This window comes from Venturia canescens, chromosome 11, assembly GCF_019457755.1.
Source record: "Venturia canescens isolate UGA chromosome 11, ASM1945775v1, whole genome shotgun sequence".
In the NCBI taxonomy this organism is placed as follows: domain Eukaryota; kingdom Metazoa; phylum Arthropoda; class Insecta; order Hymenoptera; family Ichneumonidae; genus Venturia; species Venturia canescens.
The window spans coordinates 3,137,497-3,159,220 of NC_057431.1; the positions used below are offsets into that span (position 1 = coordinate 3,137,497).

The 21,724-nt window shown below is 34.4% G+C and overlaps 1 protein-coding gene across 1 annotated transcript in view; it reads right to left on the minus strand.

Moving 5' to 3' along the window:
* LOC122418346 (uncharacterized) overlaps positions 1-21,724 on the minus strand; it is a 90,887-nt gene that overhangs the window by 28,715 nt on the left and 40,448 nt on the right. The window lies entirely within an intron of this gene.

Here is a 21,724-nt window from a genome sequence, read left to right on the forward strand (position 1 = left end):
TTGAATTCTGTTGCTCTGTTGAATTAAGTTCGTTTAGTTTTTTTTGCTGCTTTGAGTTCTGGCATAATAAATGTTAGAAGTTTTCGGGTACTTTTTTTCAGCAACTATCAAACTGTGGATAATTGGACCTCAGCGGCCACTTGCAAACTTTGGAAATATATTTCATTGAGGGCACGTTTTGGATGAAATGAAATCTCTAGATTCAGAATGCAAAAGCGACATTTAAAGTGGGCAAATCTGTTGGATTTTCCGTGTTCTTTCATTTGAATTTTGAAGAAAAGGGATAAATAAAATCTGTTCTATTAAGGATATCTTTACGTCAGTTCTTTCTTCGTTCAAAGACTTGGAAAAAATTGCCAAAGGCCAAGGACAGACCGGTGACAAAATATTTCCAGTACAATTTTGCCGAAAAATAGATCTTTTATCGCGGAAACCAACGTTATAAGCCGAAAATCATATTACAGCCCACGAGACGCATTTCTTCACTCTCTTGGGTTCCTATTACACAAAACATATTAGAAGATAAGGGGGAAAATCACCAACGTGGAAAAACAAACCAGTGCCGAAATATTTCCAGTACAATTTTGACGAAAAATAGGTCCTTTTTCGTGGAAACCAACGTTATAAGCTGAAAATCATATCTCGGCCCCCAACCTGCTTTCTACCATTCTCTTGGGTTCCCAATAAGCATAGCATATTAGAGTAGAAGAAAAAAAATAGCCAAAGTGCAAAGACAGACCTGTGACGAAATATTTCCAGTACAATTTTGACGAAAAATAGATCTTATTTCGTGGAAACCAACGTTATAAGCCGAAAATCATATTATGGCCCACAAAACGTATTTCTTCATGCTCTTGGATTCCCAATAGACAAAACATATTAGAAGATAAGGAGAAAAATCACCAAAGTCCAAGACCAAACCAGTGCCGAAATATTTTCAGTACAATTTTGAAGAAAAATTGGTCTTTTACGTGGAAACCAACATTATAAACCGAAATTCATTTCTCGGGCCTCATCCCGGATTCCTCCATGCTGTTGAGTTCCTAATAGGCATAACATATTAGAGTATGAGGAAAAAAATCGCCAAAGTTCAAGGGCAGACTTGTGACGAAATATTTTCACTATAATTTTTACGAAAAATTGGTTTTTTATGGTGGAAACCAACTTTATAAGCCGAACATCATACACAGGGAAAATAAGATTGGGAAAAGTACATTGATGGTCCCTTATTTGCTGATAATTTCATGAAAAAGATTATCCCATAAAAAATGTTCGTATGAGAATGGAATCTATAAAAATGTACTAAGCAATTAATTCATAGAATTTTATACTAAAATCCTATAACCGTCATAACATAAATGAGGAACTTTTGAGAAAAAAGGCGTGATATCAAACCATAAACTTCCCCTAGGGAAAAAAAGGTTGGGACAAGTACATTGATGGTCTCTTGTTTCTGGATGACATAGAAAAAAGATTCAGAACCAGGAAAAAAATTCTATAGAAATAATAAACGAAAAATTGAAAACTTCAAAAAAATTCAACAAAATAAAAAACAATCGAAAAAATTCTGTAAAGAAAAATAAAAAATTTTCAAAAAAATTCATAAATATTGGACAAATTGAAAAATAAACTATCCAAGTTACATGCAGTATAAAAATGTATGATATCAATTGGAGGCCAAGTTTTTATTGATAATTTGAAATATTTATCGAACAAATCGCAAACTTTAATTGAAATTCATGATAATTATTTTCAAGAAAAAAGTTAATGAAAAAAAAGTCATAACGGAAGTTAGGTGCAGTACTAAAATGAATTATATCAATTCGAGGTCAAGTATTTATCAGTTATTCGAAATATAATCTCCGGCGACAAATGAGCGTTGAGAATCCTGGTCGGGCTCACAACGTTTTATCAAAATTACAAAAAAATTAATGGAAATAAAATCATTAAAAATTCACATGAAAGTCATTCGTTACTTCAACAAGATACACACTGTAAAGAATCGATTCCCCTCCGACTTTCAGGATCCCCTGGTATTATTCACAACATTCAACTTCGATTGGATCGGTACAAATTATGTTCAAATACGTCTTAAACGTACTTGTCCGGCCCATCACTTTTTATTCAAATTGTTCATTCGAAAACAAATTAGGGCTGTTCTATAATGACAAATATAATAAAATGGATAGAAATAAAATTAATATCTCCAAGTAATTTGAACTTGATTGTTCGCAAGTTCGTATAGCAATATCCACTTCTGATTTTCTTCAGTGAACGCATACCATTCGGTAAGAACCAATGAAAATGAGAAATAATCAGGCGCATTACTAGAAATTTTCGAACCTACTCAGCCATGCAATGTTTTTTTTTCTATAGTCACGTACACATTTTGATAAATATCACTAGTCGAGTACGACACGTGGATTCCTGGAATTTGAAGAAAAATGATTTTGTTGTGAATTATGACTCCATATAATATAAATAGATTAATCAACTTCATCTTTCATTTTCGTTTCATTTTGACAAGAGCGATTCGAAGGAAAATTATTTTCTCGGGAATTACTGTTCCTTAATATTAACACATGCATTGACTTCGTTTTTGATTTGTTTTCGAATGAGCAATTTGAATAAAAAGTGATGGGCCGGACAAGTACGTTTAAGACGTATTTGAACATAATTTGTACCGATCCAATCGAAGTTGAATGTTGTGAATAATACCAGGGGATCCTGAAAGTCGGAGGGGAATCGATTCTTTACAGTGTGTATCTTGTTGAAGTGACGAATGACTTTCATGTGAATTTTTAATGATTTTATTTCCATTAATTTTTTAGTAATTTTGATAAAACGTTGTGAGCCCGACAAGGACTGTCAACGCTCATTTGTCGCCGGAGATTATATTTCGAATAACTGATAAATACTTGACCTCGAATTGATATAATACATTTTAGTACTGCACGTAACTTCCGTTATGACTTTTTTTTAATTAACTTTTTTCTTGAAAATAATTATCATGAATTTCAATTAAAGTTTGCGATTTGTTCGATAAATATTTCAAATTATCATCAAAAACTTGGCCTCCGATTGATATCATACATTTTTATCCTGCATGTAACTTGGATAGTTTATTTTTCAATTTGTCCAATATTTATGAATTTTTTTGAAAATTTTTTATTTTTCTTTACAGAATTTTTTCGATTGTTTTTTGTTTTTGTTGAATTTTTTTGAAGTTTTCAATTTTTAGTTTATTATTTCTATAGAATTTTTTTCCTGGTTCTGAATTTATTTATTTAAACGAAATTTGCAAATCTTGCACCGTTGATCCACGGGGCTACGATCGCAATCACTTTATAATAACATAACAGACGACCTAGGAAAAAAAAGGTTGGGACAAGTACATTGATGGTCCCTCGTTTGCTAATAAATCCATCCATAAAAAAACTTTAAAAAAAATTTTCTTTAAAAATTGTCAAAAAAATTATTTTATAAAAAAAAAATACAGTACAATTCGAAAAAAAATTCACAAATCTAGAAAAAACATTATGTTTAAAAAAAAAATATTCTGTATCTATTTTTTAAAGTTCAAAAAAATCAAATAACAAGTAAAAAATAAAAAACCGAAAAATCGCGTTTGAAATCATTATGCAAACCGATCTCTCATCCTTCTTATTTGATTCGAACAGCTAAATCAATTGAAAAAAATTCCATCTAATTTACGTGCAGCATTAAAATTTATTATATCAATTCGAGGCCAAGTATTTTCTAATGAATTGAAAAAAGTTACCACTTGAGTTACGTACAGCACTAAAATTTATGATATCAATCAGTGGACAAGTATTTTATTAGTAACTCCAAATTTTGACATTATTAAAATGTTCTAAGAAGCTTTTAAATCCAAAAAAAATCACATGAAAGCTAGTCATTCGTTACTCTATGGTGGCAAAGACTTATAAGAAAATCGATTTTTCTCAGACTTTCAGGATCCTTTGGTATTATTCACAAAATTCAACGTCGATTGGATCGATACAAATTATGTTTAAATATGTGTTAAAAGTACTTGTCCGGCCCATCACTTTCCGTTTAAATTGTTTATCCAAATAAAAATCAGGGCTTGTCTAGAACTGATGGTTCACAAGTCACAAGTATTCATGCAGAGGGAATTGAGAGAATTATCTTTACGTAATTTTTACTTAGTTGCACTAATTTAATAAAAAACGGAAACAAATTATTCCGCAATATACAAGGGATTTTATTCTGCATCGATAAATGAAACAAATTGTACATAATATATATGTTCATGCTTCCAAAATAACTCTCCAGTTTATATTCAATGATGTCAATTCTTACTTCCTACTTATTCTTCCAGCGAACGAATTCCATACGGACTAAGAACTAACCTCTACTATTATTAAAAGCATTAAACTAATAATGAATCGCATTTCAACAAATTTTTAACCAGATTCTGCCGTACAATTTCATTTTTTTATGATTGATTTTTTATTGAATGAATAGTGATGGGCCGGACAAGTACTTTTAACACATATTTAAACATAATTTGTATCGATCCAATCGACGTTGAATTTTGTGAATAATACCAAAGGATCCTGAAAGTCTGAGAAAAATCGATTTTCTTATAAGTCTTTGCCACCATAGAGTAACGAATGACTAGCTTTCATGTGATTTTTTTTGGATTTAAAAGCTTCTTAGAACATTTTAATAATGTCAAAATTTGGAGTTACTAATAAAATACTTGTCCACTGATTGATATCATAAATTTTAGTGCTGTACGTAACTCAAGTGGTAACTTTTTTCAATTCATTAGAAAATACTTGGCCTCGAATTGATATAATAAATTTTAATGCTGCACGTAAATTAGATGGAATTTTTTTCAATTGATTTAGCTGTTCGAATCAAATAAGAAGGATGAGGCATCGGTTTGCATAATGATTTCAAACGCGATTTTTCGGTTTTTTATTTTTTACTTGTTATTTGATTTTTTTGAACTTTAAAAAATAGATACAGAATATTTTTTTTTTAAACATAATGTTTTTTCTAGATTTGTGAATTTTTTTTCGAATTGTACTGTATTTTTTTTTTATAAAATAATTTTTTTGACAATTTTTAAAGAAAATTTTTTTTAAAGTTTTTTTATGGATGGATTTATTAGCAAACGAGGGACCATCAATGTACTTGTCCCAACCTTTTTTTTCCTAGGGGAAGTTTATGGTTTGATATCACGTATTTTTTCTCTAAAGTTCCTTATTTATGTTCAGTTGACTATAGGATTTTAGTTTAAATTTCTACGAATTATTTATGATTTTCGGCTTATAACGTTGGTTTTCACGAAAAAAGACCTATTTTTCGTCAAAATAGTACTGAAAATATTTCGTCACAGGTCTGTCCTTGGACTTTGAGGATTTTTTTCCATGTACTCTAATGTGTTTTATCAATTAGGAATCAAAGAGCACGGTCGAAAGCGGGTTGGAGGCTGCGATATGATTTTCGGCTTATATCGTTAGTTTCCACAAAAAAAAGACCTATTTTTCGTCAAAAATGTACTGCAAATATTTCTTCACAGGTCTGTTCTTGGACTTTGGCAATCTTTTTCCTTTAACTCTAATATGTTTTGTCAATTAGGAACCCAAGAGCACGGTGGAAAGCAGGTTGGAGGCCGAGATATGTTTTTCGGCTTGTAACTTTGGTTTCCACGAAAATAGACCTATTTTTCGTCAAAATTGTATTGGAACTATTTCGATAGAGGTTTGTTCTTGGACTTTGGTGATTTTTCTCCTTGTCTTCTAATATGTTTTGTCCATTGGGAACTCAAGAGCATGGAGCAATGCGTGTTGCGGCCCGAGATGTGATTTTCAGCTTATAACGTTAGAAAAAAGAAAGGAAAAGAGGAAAGATAGATCAAATTCAAGACTCAACAAATCCAACAGAATTGGCCATTTTTAAATGTCGCTTTTGCATTCTGAATCTAGACATTTTCGTGTCTTCCAAAACGTACCCCCGACGAAATATATTTCCAAAGTTTGCAAGTGGCCGCTGCGATCCAATTATCTACAGTTTGATAGTTGCCGAAAAAAGGCACCTGGAAACATTTATTATGTTAGAACTCAAAGAAGCAAAAAAAACTGAGCATACTTAATTCAACAGAGCAACGGAATTCAAAGACGTTTAAGGTACCTGCATTGGTTGTGGAGGTAAACAATTTAATTTCAGGATAATTTAGAAATAAATTTAGAAATTCAGAAATTCAGCATAGAATTTAGAAAAAGGAAAATTAAGTTAATTAGTAAAGCTGAAGACTTTTGGGATGAATTTTTGAGATTATATGTTACGGTTGGAGTAAAAAATTTAAATGATGGGCACACATGCTGCGACACAAACATATGAAAGTTTGCAGGTATTCGCTCCATACCGCAGTATTAGCACACATGCTGCGCCACAAAAATATGAAAGTTTGAAGGTTTTCGCTCCATACCACAGTAATACATTTTCAATACTATTTGAAAAGAAACACCTTAAAACTTGCTGAACCAAGTTCCATTACATATTACCATAATCAAAGATAAGGGGTGATCCATAGCATATATATCTATCCACAGAAATTTCAGAGTTCGCAGGTATCTGCTGCGGTTCAATGTATCTGCGCAATGAGCTTCGAAGACAGCAATTTCAAATCTATCCATAAATGAGCAACTGAAGACTTTTATAATCAATTTTTTACTTCATATATATGTTACGGTTAGAGTCAAAATGTAAAATGAATGGCACAGTATATAAATTGTATAGTTTGCAGATTTTCGCTGTATTTCAATGATCCGAATCTACAGCATTATAATGAAAAGTTGTCAAAAGTCATGATGTCCCATTAAAATGACATAGCGCACATTGCATTCAGAAATTCTGTAAGTTTCTGGGGATGTTGGTAGGCATTATATTTGATCACATCCAAAACTGAGCAACTGTAGACTTATCGGAATGAATTTTTTTTATAATAATTCCATATTTGTAGTTAGTTTCCAAATTTATCACTCGACAGACCTAATGGGAAAAGAATAACTACCCAGTATACCAAGACCAGAAATTTTTTTGAAAATCTGATTTACAAAATGTGCAATTCAAGATTATGGTTAGAAACCTCTCGAATCATGTTACCACTATCATCATGAAGAAGGAGTAGAAAATCATAGGACACATATTAGGGAACGAATTAATAATATGTATCGATCCTCTGCAAACTGATGGGGTGAAAACAAGGATCGGAGAGGGCAGAGCCAAACTGAATATCAAGCAAAATATGGGAATGTTTATATATAATGTTGACACAAGAAATAAATTAGAGAACATTTATTCAAGTAAAGTTTCTAATATCATTCTAACAGTTCCGTGTGTTTTTGTTCTATTTATTCGTATGTATAACCTATTTACACATGATATATAACCACGCCAGTGACGATATATTCGCACTGGACAATATTTTGTAATCTGGTTTAATTGAAGGATTATTTCAGTCAACACTTATTTCCAATCGAACGAAATAATGAAATCTTGAAAAGTTTCATTGACATATGCATCGCGCATTTTTTATATTCTTTTTCACACACACATCACAGACTACATTTACGCGGCCGCTTTGATACCGATTTAATATATCATAAATTTTAACAAAATAAATAGTTATATGCACTTCTTTAGATGACGAAAATTATTTTTTTATTTATCCCGCACGCACTTCGTAATGTCGAAACTCTGTTCATGCGATCAAAAACTGACACACGGTTTGTATTGGTTTGTATATATATATGTATATCGATCGAATTTATGACTGCTGTTACCAGCTGTGCTGCGTCGTGTGCTACGTTATGAAGTTGACGTCAGATTTCCAATCATCAACAACTAATTTCAACAACCAATCACAACGTCTAAAAATGGATGTCGTCAGATCCAACCAATCAGAAACTCGATAGCATCAAAGTGCCTTTGATGGTGTTATACTATAATATACAGACACATAAATTTTTGAATGTGTTCGTAACTTTTGCATAATCTTGAGCCCGTGCAAAGTTTTTTCTCAGCAATTACGCCACCAATAATGCTGATTTTGGGCTCATTCGATAGAGAATTTCTCAATTAGCTGAAAGTTCAATTTACAAAGTCGTACATAACTCATAGGCTTCGCAATTAAAGAAAATCACATGCCAATTTTACCCCCACCACCGCGAATCGTTTTATTCAGAGAAAGTATAGTCTCGGCGAGAGCCTCGGGCCAGCAGACGACAGGGCTGTCAATGTACTTGTCCCGAGACTCTACCGAGTCTCTTGATAACAGACGGTATACAAGAAAACATTGAGGACTATCAGAAACTTTCTCATCGGCGATTGGTCGAGACGGATAGATTCTCACCGGTGATTGGTTATGATGGGCATCAAGGAGCCCTTGTATGTATCGGTCTGAACCTATATACGGATACGTCAGCTGCGTAAATGTGTTGGTACTTTTTGCATAATCTTGAGCCCGTGCAAAGTTTTTTCTCAGCAATTACGCCACCGATCATGCTGATTTTGGGCGCAATCGAAAGAGAATTTCTTAATTAGCTGAAAGTTCAATTTTCAAATTGCGACATAACTCCTGACCTTCGCAATTCAAGAAAATGACATGTCGTCTTTACCCCCACCACCGCGAATCGTTTTATTCAGAGATAATATAGTCTCGGCGAGAGCCTCGGGCCAGCAGACGACAGGGCTGTCAATGTACTTGTCCCGAGACTCTGCCGAGTCTCTTGATAATAAGTAATCGTAACGCAATAAGATAAATTGACAGAAAGTTTTGCTAAGACACATATTACTTTCAGAACGTTGACAATGCTTTATACTCAAAAAGGTGCTGAATTAATAAATTCAGCAAAAAAGAATTCAACATTTTTCAAAATTAGTAACATGGAAAATTTTTTTCCTAGTGTTACCTGTAAGTAATGTGAGATGAAAATACTTATTCATGAGATGAGAAAAAAATTGCAGGTCCATTTTTTTTTATCTGCGAAATATCTTGTCAGCAATGTTGACGAAAACTGAGATTGTTCAATATGAGGCATGTACTGTGAATTCTTTTACGTAAACATTAGGTGTAAATTATCAATATACTAAAAAAAATACCCAATTTTGCGCAACGGTACAAAATAATCTGCTGGTATGTTTATCGTCTCGCTATTGTTGAGCAAGTACGAATAGTTTATTGAATGAAAAAAAGTTTTTCGATAGATTTCAAGTCATATTCGATTGTAGATGATGAAAGTTCCTGGACTCCGAGCCAATACGGCTCGATATCTTTACGACGGCTTTTCTTACCATCGAAAAGGTAACACGTCCATTTATCGCTGTGCTCTTCGTCGGACGAAGTATGGCTGTCCGGGCATGGTTGTCATCGATGAAACTGGACTTATTCGAAAGACAAAGATCCATAGCCACTCTGCCGATCCCAACGAAAAGGAAAGGATCGACATGTCTGCGGAAATGCGGCGTAAGGTCCGCGAAACGCAAATGGAAATAAAACAAATTTTTGACAGTGTTTGTTTGGAACCCAGGTGCGGGCTATATTCACTTAAATATACTGTAATAATAAATTTAGTGCTGAAAATGAACGAAGAATCGTAAATAAAATGAAAATAATTATGACGTATTACAGATTTGCGAACGCAGCTTTGGAAGTAACCTATGAATCGGTGCGGTCAACTCTTTTTCGGGAAAGGTCGATTGGTCGGCCAGCCATCCCACCGACATTAGGCGCTTTCGCCGGCATTCTGCCAAATTATGCACCACTACGGGATTATTACCGCGGTTCTATAATAACCTCGCGTGGCAAATGTGCCCTTTTTTTCGCATCGGAAACGATGATCGCAGAACTTGACAAAGCTCGAGAAGCCCATGTTGATGGGACATTCAAGGTATGATAATAGCGTTAGATAGGTCCATTATCATTTCAAATAGTTATTTTTCAATATTTATTGAAAGGGTTTGTATATTTTATTAGGTGGTACCAAATCACCCACCAATGTCACAGTTATTGACGGTCCACATTCGCCACGCAGACCAAGTAAGTTATCTTTCTAGTGAGAGAATCTTTGTCTCAAAAATTGCAATATCACGATGCATGTTTAACAATCAGAATATTACTTATAGGGCTTTGCGACTGTGCACATTTTGTGTGAAGAAAGAACAACCGAAATATATGAGAAAGTGTGGGAGAAGCTGTTCGAACTGGCTCCCAACATGCAAGTTAATTTGGAAGCCGTAATTACAGACTTTGAACAAGCACTGTTAACATCTATCCACAGATGCTTACCAACAACCCGCATTCGTGGTTGTTGGTTCCATTTCAATCAAGTATGTTAATAAAATAACAAAAGCATTATCAGTAGACTTATGTTACTTACTAAAAGATCTGAATAAAAAGGAGAACATAAATATACAATTGATACGTATCAGGTCATAATATTGCCTAACTTATTTCAAATGAGAAAAAACCTATTATTTTCTCAAAAATATTTTTGTTCGTTTGGGTTCAGAACTTCGTGGTTATATCGCTCAAGTTTTGTTTTTTAAAGTAGTTCGGCCGTTCGTTTAAGTACGGCGGAGGTCCACTTTTTTTTGCGGTAAATGATAGTTTAAGGTCCCCGATAATAATTAGCACAGTGTCGGGGTCTCTTACGGGGCAAAATTTTAAATTATTTTATTTACAATTTTGAGTCTTTAACACGGTACCTTATGGGAGAACCCACAATAATATTAATTGTGAAAAAATTGTACGTCGTTCGAGCTTCGGAAAAATTTCTATCGTGAAGAAAATTTTATCACCGATTCCGTTTCATTAAAAAAAAACATTACCTTACGAGACTTTTAAGAAAGAGAACGAAAAAAAAATGTAGTATTTGGAAAATCGGATGTTAGCCATTACGTTGGACTGCTGGTAACAGCTAATTGAACTTCGAGCAAAGTCAGGAATCGCGGGAATGTGCAATTCATCTCGAGAAACTTTAAGAGTGATAACCATCAATTTTTATTTTCATTTTTTTTTATGAAGGAATTAAATTTCAGTTTTTTTCAAATATAATTTTGAGACTAACTCATGTGCTTTGATTTGTCTAGTAGCTTTTTTAACGATATAACCATTCTTTTTTCTCGGTGCCATTACACCGAAATACATCTTCTTCCGCACAATAAAAATATTCCCTTGGTTATGTCTATTTAAATTGTCACCGGTACCAGTATAGCGAGGGTGAAAGGGGCAGCGACCCGACTTTATCCGAAAATTTACAATCATGATGGACTTAATCATTAACTAGTCAAGTTAAAGTATAAATTGTATCTTTTACGATATTTTTGAAGCATTTTATTATATTCTTGTGATAAAAATATTCTCAATTCTTAAATGGATCAGTCGATCCATCCTTCTAAGTGTTTATTAATTTTATTAATAATTTAGAGTTTAATTTCATCAACATAAAGTAGTTGCAAACTTGACTATTTATAGAACGTCCGAACTACTTTAAGTTTCAAAAATAGCAGCAATTAAAAATTGTTTTTGCGAACGAAACAGTTCAATTTGGAATGAACCATCAATGAATATCTTTGATAAATGTCACAAAAGTTTGATCGAAGAATGTATAGATCAAGAATATACATGCATAATTATGAACATTATTTATCATCGAAATATATTGAAATTTAATGGAACTAGGAACAAATAATGGTATTTATAGAATTTGAATGTATGCAAATCGAGCGATTTTGTAGAACAATCGAAACGTAACTTTTTTTTTAACACAGGCTGTTTACCGAAAGTGGCGAAGCCTTCGACCGTCTACCGAGGTTCCCGATAATATTTTATGGATGACAATGAGCCTTCCGTTGCTTCCATCACAAAGATTTGATGAAGGATTGAACGTCATCCGAGAAGCGGCAGACGAGGTCGCCTATCGATTTCCTTTTATAGATCGTTTCATCGGATACTTGCAGCAGCAATGGGCACCCCGAGCAAATATATTGACAGTGGCGGATAGTCCTGTTCGCACTAATAACGTTGCCGAAACTTATAATCGCCATATACTGTCTCAGTTGGGGGGTGTCCATGTACAGCTATGGAAATTTTGCGGTATGTTTTGTTCTATAGTTTTATACGCCAAGAGGGGACCGATGTCTATATTCCAAAAATTCTCGATACAAGTAATGATGTTCAATTGCAGACAATCTGCGAAAGCTAATTCAAACAACCGATCTCCGCTACGAAAGATTGTTGAATGGTGTAAACGGAAGATGGCGAGAAGTGAACGCTCAGATATCGGAAGACTCACGGATCCGGGCTGCACAGGAACAACTCGCATCGGGAAGGTCCGTATCCATGATCTGAATATTTTTTTTTGCTTTATCTTAAAATATTGAAGACTCATAATTTTCTTCAAATTTAATTATTCTATTGAAAATAACATTTTTAGATATACTATGAAAGACTTTCTGCTGACAGCTGTTGAGCGCCACCGGCGCGATCGCGTTCGACTCTATTACGAAGCTGATAGACGTAAGTAAATTACAAGAAACGCGTTAGCGGCTTGACGCAAAATGTTGGGGAAAAGAAAATAAGCGTCAGCCCGCACTCTTCTATACGCGATTATTAATTTAAAAAGAATTGATATTTTCTCTCCACGAGCATGGTTGTCAAGGGAAAGAAAGGGTTGTAGCTCAATATTTTATTTAAGTTTGCTCAAGCGACTTTTATATTTTCTCTGCAATTGAAGATGGAAAACACTGATATTCATTGAAAATTTAATTCAACAAATTCAATTTAACTTGATTTCTAATAAACAAAGAATTGTTGCGAAACACTTATTACTCATAATTATTCTGAATTGAGAAAAAATTGATGGGGCATTTCACACCAAATTGGCCACTACTTGAACGTAGCATTTTTCCACCTAAATGTTTAGTCTCTTTTTGGACTCATGGAAAGGAACTCACGTGATTTTTTTCAGTGAAAAATCTCTTTCTTTCACATAGTTTTTTTTACTATCAAGCGGTTCCTGAAAATGGACTAGAAAATCTCTACATTCAGGCGGTCCCCGAATATCCCACGGGAAACGAAGGGATTGAAATGGTAATGGAAGAACAGGAACCGCAGAACAACGAAGCGCCTGTTTACATGGAAATTGGCGTTCCGCAGGAACATGCGGAGGGACAGCCAGGAAATTATTTCGTTACTTCCTGCCGCATATGCAGGGGGCGCCACCATGCATTACTTTTATCCCATATGGGCATCTTGCTCTCTGCGAGGTGTGTTTTTATCAAATGGAACGTTTAAGGCTCGAAACTGAAGCGAATTTGCCGAATTTTATAATTGACGTGGAAGAGTATGCACGACCATCCGCAACGTGTCCGGTTTGCCGGTCGTTTTACAGGAGCACAGTAAAAGTTTTTTATTAAGGAAAAAAGAAAAAAAATTTCGACTGATAAATTATTCATATATATATAATAGATTATTTTTATTCATTGATTATTTATAGAGCGATTTTATAAATTATCTCTCAAGAAAGAGAAAAAAAAATATTTTCTATTCAAAAATGGTGCTAATATTTAAAAGATTATTGATTTATTGAATATTTATAAGTGATTATAAGAAATACTCACTCAGTCGGCTGTGAATATTTATAAAAATGAAGAAATGGCTACGAAAGAAAATACAATTTTGATGATGCTTCATTTATAAATTCATTACTCCTATTCATGCAGCATAAATGTTTTTACGAACATACTTTTTCATCCCAAATTATTCCACGATATCCTTTGGTACAAATAGAGAGAAGTAAAGCGTAACAAGTGGGCTGGGTGTTATGAGTAGTTTTGGAAAGCTGTGATTACTTTCCTTAACACTCATCCGATTCATATATATGTAATAAAAAAAAAATCATCCTGCCAAACCTTTTATAAAGAAAACCTAGAATGCCCAAGATTTTTCATGGTTAAATCTGGCATTCTCTTAAAATTATTTGGAATCGATTATGTGTAGCATTTTCCAGGCAATGTTCTTTCATTATTGAAATGAGTATGTACGTCGTCCTGAAACCACGGACGATTTTGAACTGTGCGCACTTTTGTTGATCGGCGCGAATGCACATGTGCAAATGCGAAAAGTCATGATAACAGAATTTTCTCCAATATTCTTCATCATAATGATTATTTTTATTAAAATCTCTCGATTAACATAACGACGATAACATAACGTGAGTTTTTCTCTTAATTAATGTAATATTTTCGTTGCGTAGTCGTACCTCCCCTCTTTAATATTTGATTGCTCGCGGTTGACGACCAATAATAGTTTCCCATTCATTTATCGTTTTAGGATAAAAAGAATTGGTCGGATTGAACAACGACAATTTCCGATCGTTAACGAAACTCAGTAGTGTAGAGTGAAAATTGTACAGATTAAGATTTGAATAGGAGTATCGTTTAAAAATATGAGGTATAGAGTGGGATAACGTTTTCAAAGTACACATCAGAAAAACTAAGGGAGGTCATTCCTGCTTACGTTAGTTCGGAAGAAATATGTAGTACATACTTTCAACTAGAAAATAAAATATCGTAGATTGAAAAACTAATTTTTGTCATTATTGAGAAAAAATGAGAAAAAAGAACGACCTCCACATCGTTTTCCGAACGTTTCTTAGCATGGTTGCACGGTATATTTAATCCAAACTGACCTCAACTTTCCTTAATCAACAAATGTAATTTAAAAAATGAGAAACAAAGGAAGAAAAAGTGGTAAAGAATAATGAAAAATGATTTTTCAGAACAGGATGTTTTTTTCTCTCTTTTTTAAAATACTTTCCGTTTTTGGCATAGTATTGTCATTGAATAAATGATGGGACCAAGCACAACATTGAGGATCTGAATATCATGGAAGCGAAATGTCATATTTGACCATTGGAGGCTTGCTCAATTAAATCCGAGAATCTTTCTCTTGCACCGTTCAATCGCTGACTGTACAGATTGAAATAAAGCTTCGTTTTTTATTGATATTTTGCGATTCGAAGGGATACGTATAGTTATTCAAAACCGTATTAGGGGTTAAGTCAAACGAAATGGAAAATACAATTGTAGTTGTAGTTGCTCACAAGTAAATCAATAGAATAACGCACTTATAAGAAGAAGAAAAAAGTCATCATGATGTGCAGTCAAAGATATACTTTTTAAACATTCCTAATTATAGACGTTCAACGAAAAGTCCGTGTTCCCTGGACATCGTTCCAAAAATAATTAGAAAAATCTGTCCGTCCGAAAGAATATCGGAAATTGGCACATTGATTTTTTTGGGAAAAAAAAATTCTGGGCATTTTCACATTGTGTACTGGAGTGTACACAAAATATGCCACAACAATTCCACGAGCTTCAAGTTCTGTAGTCATCATGCAATTCTGAACTGAAAACCCCTCAGCCATTTGTATTCTTATAACCAAGAGTTCACCTATTTTGATAAATCCCAAACGAAAACAAATGAACTTTCATCTTTGTAATATCATGAACGGTATTTCCATTGTTCATATGGAATAAATATTCTTCTTCTGTCGCAATTTCTGTTTGATTGAAAAATTCAACAACTTCAATAATGAAAAAATAGTCGGTGAATTTATAATAACAACCTAGAAAAGTAGAAGAGAGAGAGGGAGAGATAGAGAGAAACAATGAATCACAAAGATGAGGGAATTATTAACGTTTTTAAAAATTGGAATCTACTTTTGAAAAATGTATTCAATCATCGATACACGATATAATCTTATCCTAAATATATATGGATATTCATACATTTTTCACTCTAATAGAAAATTGTACTAAAAGATTCTGAAGAATGAAAAAAAAACTCAAAATTAAAATGTTAAAGCAGATTCTTGAACAGTGAAAATATGATAAGAGGTAGTTTCTAATTTTCGAATATGAAATCAATTGATGTGGCAGAGAACTGCCACGGTAGATGGTCGGTACATAAATAAACGTACTCGCTGCTACGATGGTCATCAGGTATGGGCGATTCCATTTGAAAAGTACAGCCGCGGTAGAAAATGGAGGTGTGGAAATTTCAAACAGTTACAGTACGAGTAAGCGCTAGGGGCAGATGACACGGTTGGGCATTTGGCACAAGGGGAATTTGCTACAGTGGAGAGCTTATACGATGGCAAGCTACTCGGAGAGTGATGAAGAGTGGGGGGAACGCGAGCGTTGGGGAAATGCCGAGTTGCTATGAATCCGAGTTGACGCTAGGGGCAGATGACACGGTTGGAGAGTTTATACGATGGCAAGTTCCGCGCAGAGTCTCGAAAAGTGGGGATAAGCGAACGACGGAAAAATTCGAGCTGCTACGAGTTCGAGTTAGCGTTGGGGGCAGATGACACGGTTGGGCATTTGGAACAGGGAGCACTTGCTACAGTGAGAGAGTTTGTACGATGGTGGGTCCGGCGTAGAGTCTCCAATGGTGAGGATGAGCGAGTGTAGGGGAAATGGATGGCTGGGGAATTTGGACGATGGTGAACTATACGGGGCAGATGACACGGTGGGCAGTACCTCTGTGTCGAGCTGACACCTTGCCGTTGATGATTGGAAATCTGACGACAACTTCAGAACCTAGCACGGCAGTACAGCAGACATTTAAATAAAAAGACGTAGCACGGTAAGGCCTGCTACACACGGTCAATAATATTGCGCAATATAGGTGATTGCACAATATTATTGAACGAGTAGATGTAGTATTGTAACATTGTGCAATCATTGAACAGAAGTTTGAGTTATCTTAAATTTATGGCGCACTACACACCATATAAACTGAGACGATCCATATCAGTAAACAAAATGGTTATCGGCCGTACCGACGCAGTAGAACGTGGTACGACAATTAATCGATCAAGGCGCCAGCGCCTGGGCTCGCGTATCGACCCACCTCGTAGCAATCGCACAGAATAGCTATCTCTTTAAAATTCACCTAAATAACTTCAATCGTTTAACATGAAAATATTTGAAACTGACGAAAGGATTAGGGAAAATTAGGAAGGTGGAAATCTCACTATAAAATCACTTGCAAATTGAAGAAATTTTATAACAAAAAAAGAACTCGTGTACATTCAAATTCAAATGTATTTCGCGCGCTTCAAAGAACAAGCGCACATTCGCCAATCAAGAGATCCGACCAATGCGAGAATTTCAAGAACAACGAATAAAGAAATCATCCATCAACAAGTGGCCCAACGAAGTGTCGCGTTTGCGCATCGCTAGAACTCCGAAAATAGGCATTGGTCCGAGCCAATCAACCAATAATAAAGGCCATACGACACAAAACTTAACCAATCGAGTATTTTGAGAAGGTTTGAGATTAACTTGATTGGTGAATGGGCGTAATTGTCGCAATGCGACAAAACTATTATGATGGTTTGTCGTTGTTTCGCACGAGTATAAGAAGGCAATGGAAACTGGTCTCGACAGCCAGTCTAGTCCTCATCACGCTAGACCCGCTGTCACTAGCCGATCTCGAGACTCGCAACTCGGATCCGCATTACGCAAACTAGCCGACTCTGGCCTAGGAAACCAGAGCCCGCTTCACGAATATAAAAAGAAATATTGATCTGGAAGCACTTGTAAAAAACCACCGACTCATGCTGACAGGGTGGGCCCCATTCGATTTCGTTTGGGTTCAGGATTGTCAGTGTGAGGCACCGATCTAGTCAGGAGGGCGGGGATGGTTCGATTTCGTTCCGTCTGAAGATTCCTGGCTAGATTACCCATCCTTGTCTGCCAAGAGGGAGGTGACCGTTCGGGTTCGTTCGGTCAAAAGATTCTTGGTGAATTCCTCTCACTCATGCCAAGAGGGCGGGGACAGTTCGATTTCGTTCTGTCTGAAGATTCCTGGGTGGGTTCAAACCCCTAACTAGATTGTTTTTGGCTTCCTGAGCCCAAGTAGAGTCAATTTAAAAAGTTTTGATCAAACATTTTTTTTACGAATCCAAATTATTTGCGAATCACTCATTGTTGAATTATTTTGGGAAATACTTAATCATTTTGCGGAACACCAAATTTTATTTGCGAAACACTAAATTTAGTTTGCGAAACATAAATTATTGTTCAAAGTTACTGTGCGAAACACTAATGTATTATAAAATTCAATTGCGAAACACTGATTTCCCTTCGGAATATATTGCGAGACATCTGATATTTTGAGAATTTAAAATCATTTGCGATAAACGAAATTATTAGAAAATTAGTTTGCGAATCTAAAAAGTATTTTGCTAAAACACAAATGACTGTAAAAATCATTTAGAATCTATTGAAGAAACATTAATTATCAAGAGCGATTGATGAGGACCGAACTAAATTAATTTGCGAACCTTTTGCGAATCAATCAAAATCATTTATGCGATCAAATTATATACTTCTTTGCGACATTTGAACAAAAATTATTTGCGAGCATCGAATTAGAGATTATTTCTTTCATTTTGTTAAATTATTATGCGAATCAGAAACTACTTACGAACAATTAATTTGAAAAGATTTTAAAAAAGAAATTTGCTGAGATTTTGTACTCAAACAAAAACCAAAAACAACAAACAAAAATTGAATAAAAGTTTTCTTTTGTTTATTTTCACATTACCTTTGAGTTAACTCTTGTTTTTCTTTCATACCTGCTCCTTTTATTCATAAGAAGCTCGAATTCACGCGTAACGGGGTGTTCTGCCACAATCGTACCGTTACAAACTTAATGTGCAATATTACTGTGCAATATTATTGACCGTGTGTAGCGGGTCTAACAGCAGACATAATTTCGATCGGAAGGCGAGTGTCAGTGTACAACTAGCTGTGATTGTAAAAAAAAAGCACAGTTAATAACTGAGTGAATAAAAGAAAAAAACAGACGTTTCTCAGAAATTACAGTAATTTGTGCAATTATCGTAATATAATATAAAGATAGCACAGTTGCGAGATTTCACTTCATGTTGACGTTTGAGGTTATAATCCCCAGAGTGTTGCGTGCGGAATGTAAAAAAATAATAATGGTTATTGTAAAGTGGAAGGAGTCGATATTATTAGTGACGTGACTAATTATATAGTATTGATCAATAATAATATTAATGAGAAAAAAAACGTTCCTTCCTTATAACCTCTCAAACGTTCTTTCCAAACAGGAATTTTATGTTGTGTAATTACATTAAAGAAAAAATATGCGTGGTTTCATGTAAATGAATTTAAATAAATTTTGAAAATCTTTGGTCAAGGAAAAGTGTCTAATCCAATGTATTGTTGTCATATTTTCTTTCATTTAGTTTGGTTCTATTCACCGGGCCCTTTTTCCCACCTCCCCTAGCGGATTGACCGACCAGGCATTGGTCTAAAAAAGTTCAAAAACGATCGAAATTGGTTGAAAACAACCGAAAAACGACCAACTTCTGTCGTTTTTGTACTTTTTTTGACCAATGCTTGGTCGTACAATCCGCTAGGGTCCTTAGCTTTTACAGTGTATCCATACCCATTTCTATTCATTCTCTAGACAATTCGAGTGACATTCGTATTTCTATTTCCTTATATTAATTTCACTAAATTGGAAAATTCATAACAAAAAGTTTTTATGATTATTTGTTTACTAGGGGAAAAAAGGTTGGGACAAGTACATTGATGGTGTCGTGTTTGCTGATAATTCCATCCATAAAAAAAACTTAGAAACCGATGCCTCTTTCTTCTTATTTGATTCGAACAGCTAAATCAATTGAAAAAAATTCCATCTAATTTACGTGCAGCATTAAAATTTATTATATCAATTCGAGGCCTAGTATTTTCTAATGAATTGAAAAAAGTTACCACTTGAGTTACATGCAGCACTAAAATTAATGATATCAATCAAAGGACAAGTATTTTATTAGTAACTCCAAAGTTCAACATTATGGAATTGTTCTAAGAAGCTTTTAAATCCAAAAATATCACATGCAAGCTAATCATTTCTTGCTGTATGGTGGAAGAGACTTATAAGAAAATCGATTCTTTTCAGACTTTCAGGAGCTTCTGATATTATTTACAATATTCGACGTCGATTGGATCGTTACAAATTATGTTTAAATATGAGTTAAAAGTACTTGTCCGGCCAAACACTATTTATTGAAATAAAAATCAATCATAAAAAAACGAAATTGTACGGCAGAATCCGGTTAAAAATGTATTGAAATGCGATTTATTATTAGTTTAATGTTCTTAATAATAGTATAGGTTAGTTATACCGAATGAAATTCGTTCGCTGGAAGAAGTGAGAAGTAAAAATTGCCGTCATTCCAATAAAAACTGGGGACTTATTTTTGGAAACTTTAACATATTTAATGTGCAAAATGTTTTTTTTTATCGATGCACAAAAACATCCCTTGTATAGTACAGGACAATTCGTTTCCGTTCTTATTAAATTAGTGCACTTGAGGGAAAATTACTTGAAGATTACTTTCTAAATTCCCTCTGCATGAATATTTATGCTCCATCAGTTCTAGAAAAGCCCTGATTTTTATTTGAATAAACAATATTAATGGAAAGTGATGGGCCGGACAAGTACTTTTAACTCATATTTAAACATAATTTGTAACGATCCAATCGACGTCGAATATTGTGAATAATATCAGAAGCTCCTGAAAGTCTGAAAAGAATCGATTTTCTTATAAGTCTCTGCCACCATACAGCAAGAAATGATTAGCTTGCATGTGATATTTTTGGATTTAAAAGCTTCTTAGAACAATTCCATAATGTTGAACTTTGGAGTTACTAATAAAATACTTGTCCACCGATTGATATCACAAATTTTAGTGCTGCACGTAATTCAAGTGGTAACGTTTTTCAATTCATTAGAAAATACTTGCCCTCGAATTGATATGATAAATTTTAATGCTGCACGTAAATTAGATGGAATTTTTTTCAATTGATTTAGCTGTTCGAATCAAATAAGAAGAAAGAGGCATCGGTTTCTAAGTTTTTTTTATGGATGGAATTATCAGCAAACACGACACCATCAATGTACTTGTCCCAACCTTTTTTCCCCTAGGGGAAGTTTATGGTTTGATATCACGTCTTTTTTCTCGAAAGTTCCTTATTTATGTTTTGACGACTATATAATTTTTATTTTAATTTCTATGAATTATTTACGATTTAATGCTTATAACATTGGTTTCCACGAAAAAAGACCTATTTTTTGTCAAAATTGTACTGGACATATTTCGTCACAGGTCTGTCCTCGGATTTCGGCGATTTTTTCTCTTGTACTCTAATATGTTTTATCAATTAGGAACCCAAGAGCACGGCCGCAAGCGGGTTGGAGGCCGGGATATGAATTTCGGCTTATAGCGTAGGTTTCCACGAAAAAAGACCTATTTTTCGTAAAAATTGAACTGGAAATATTTCGTCACAGGTCTGTTCTTGGACTTTGGCGACTTTTTTCCTTGGACTCTAATATGTTTTGTCAATCAGGAACACAAGAGCACGGTCGAAAGCGGGTTGGAGGCCGGGATATGATTTTCGGCTTATAACGTTTGGGTTCCACTAAAAAAGACTTTTTTTCGTAAAAATTGAACTGGAAATATTTCGTCACAGGTTTGTTCTTGGACTTTGGCGATTTTTTTCCTTGTATCTTAATATGTTTTGTCAATTAGGAACCAAAGAGCACGATGGAAAG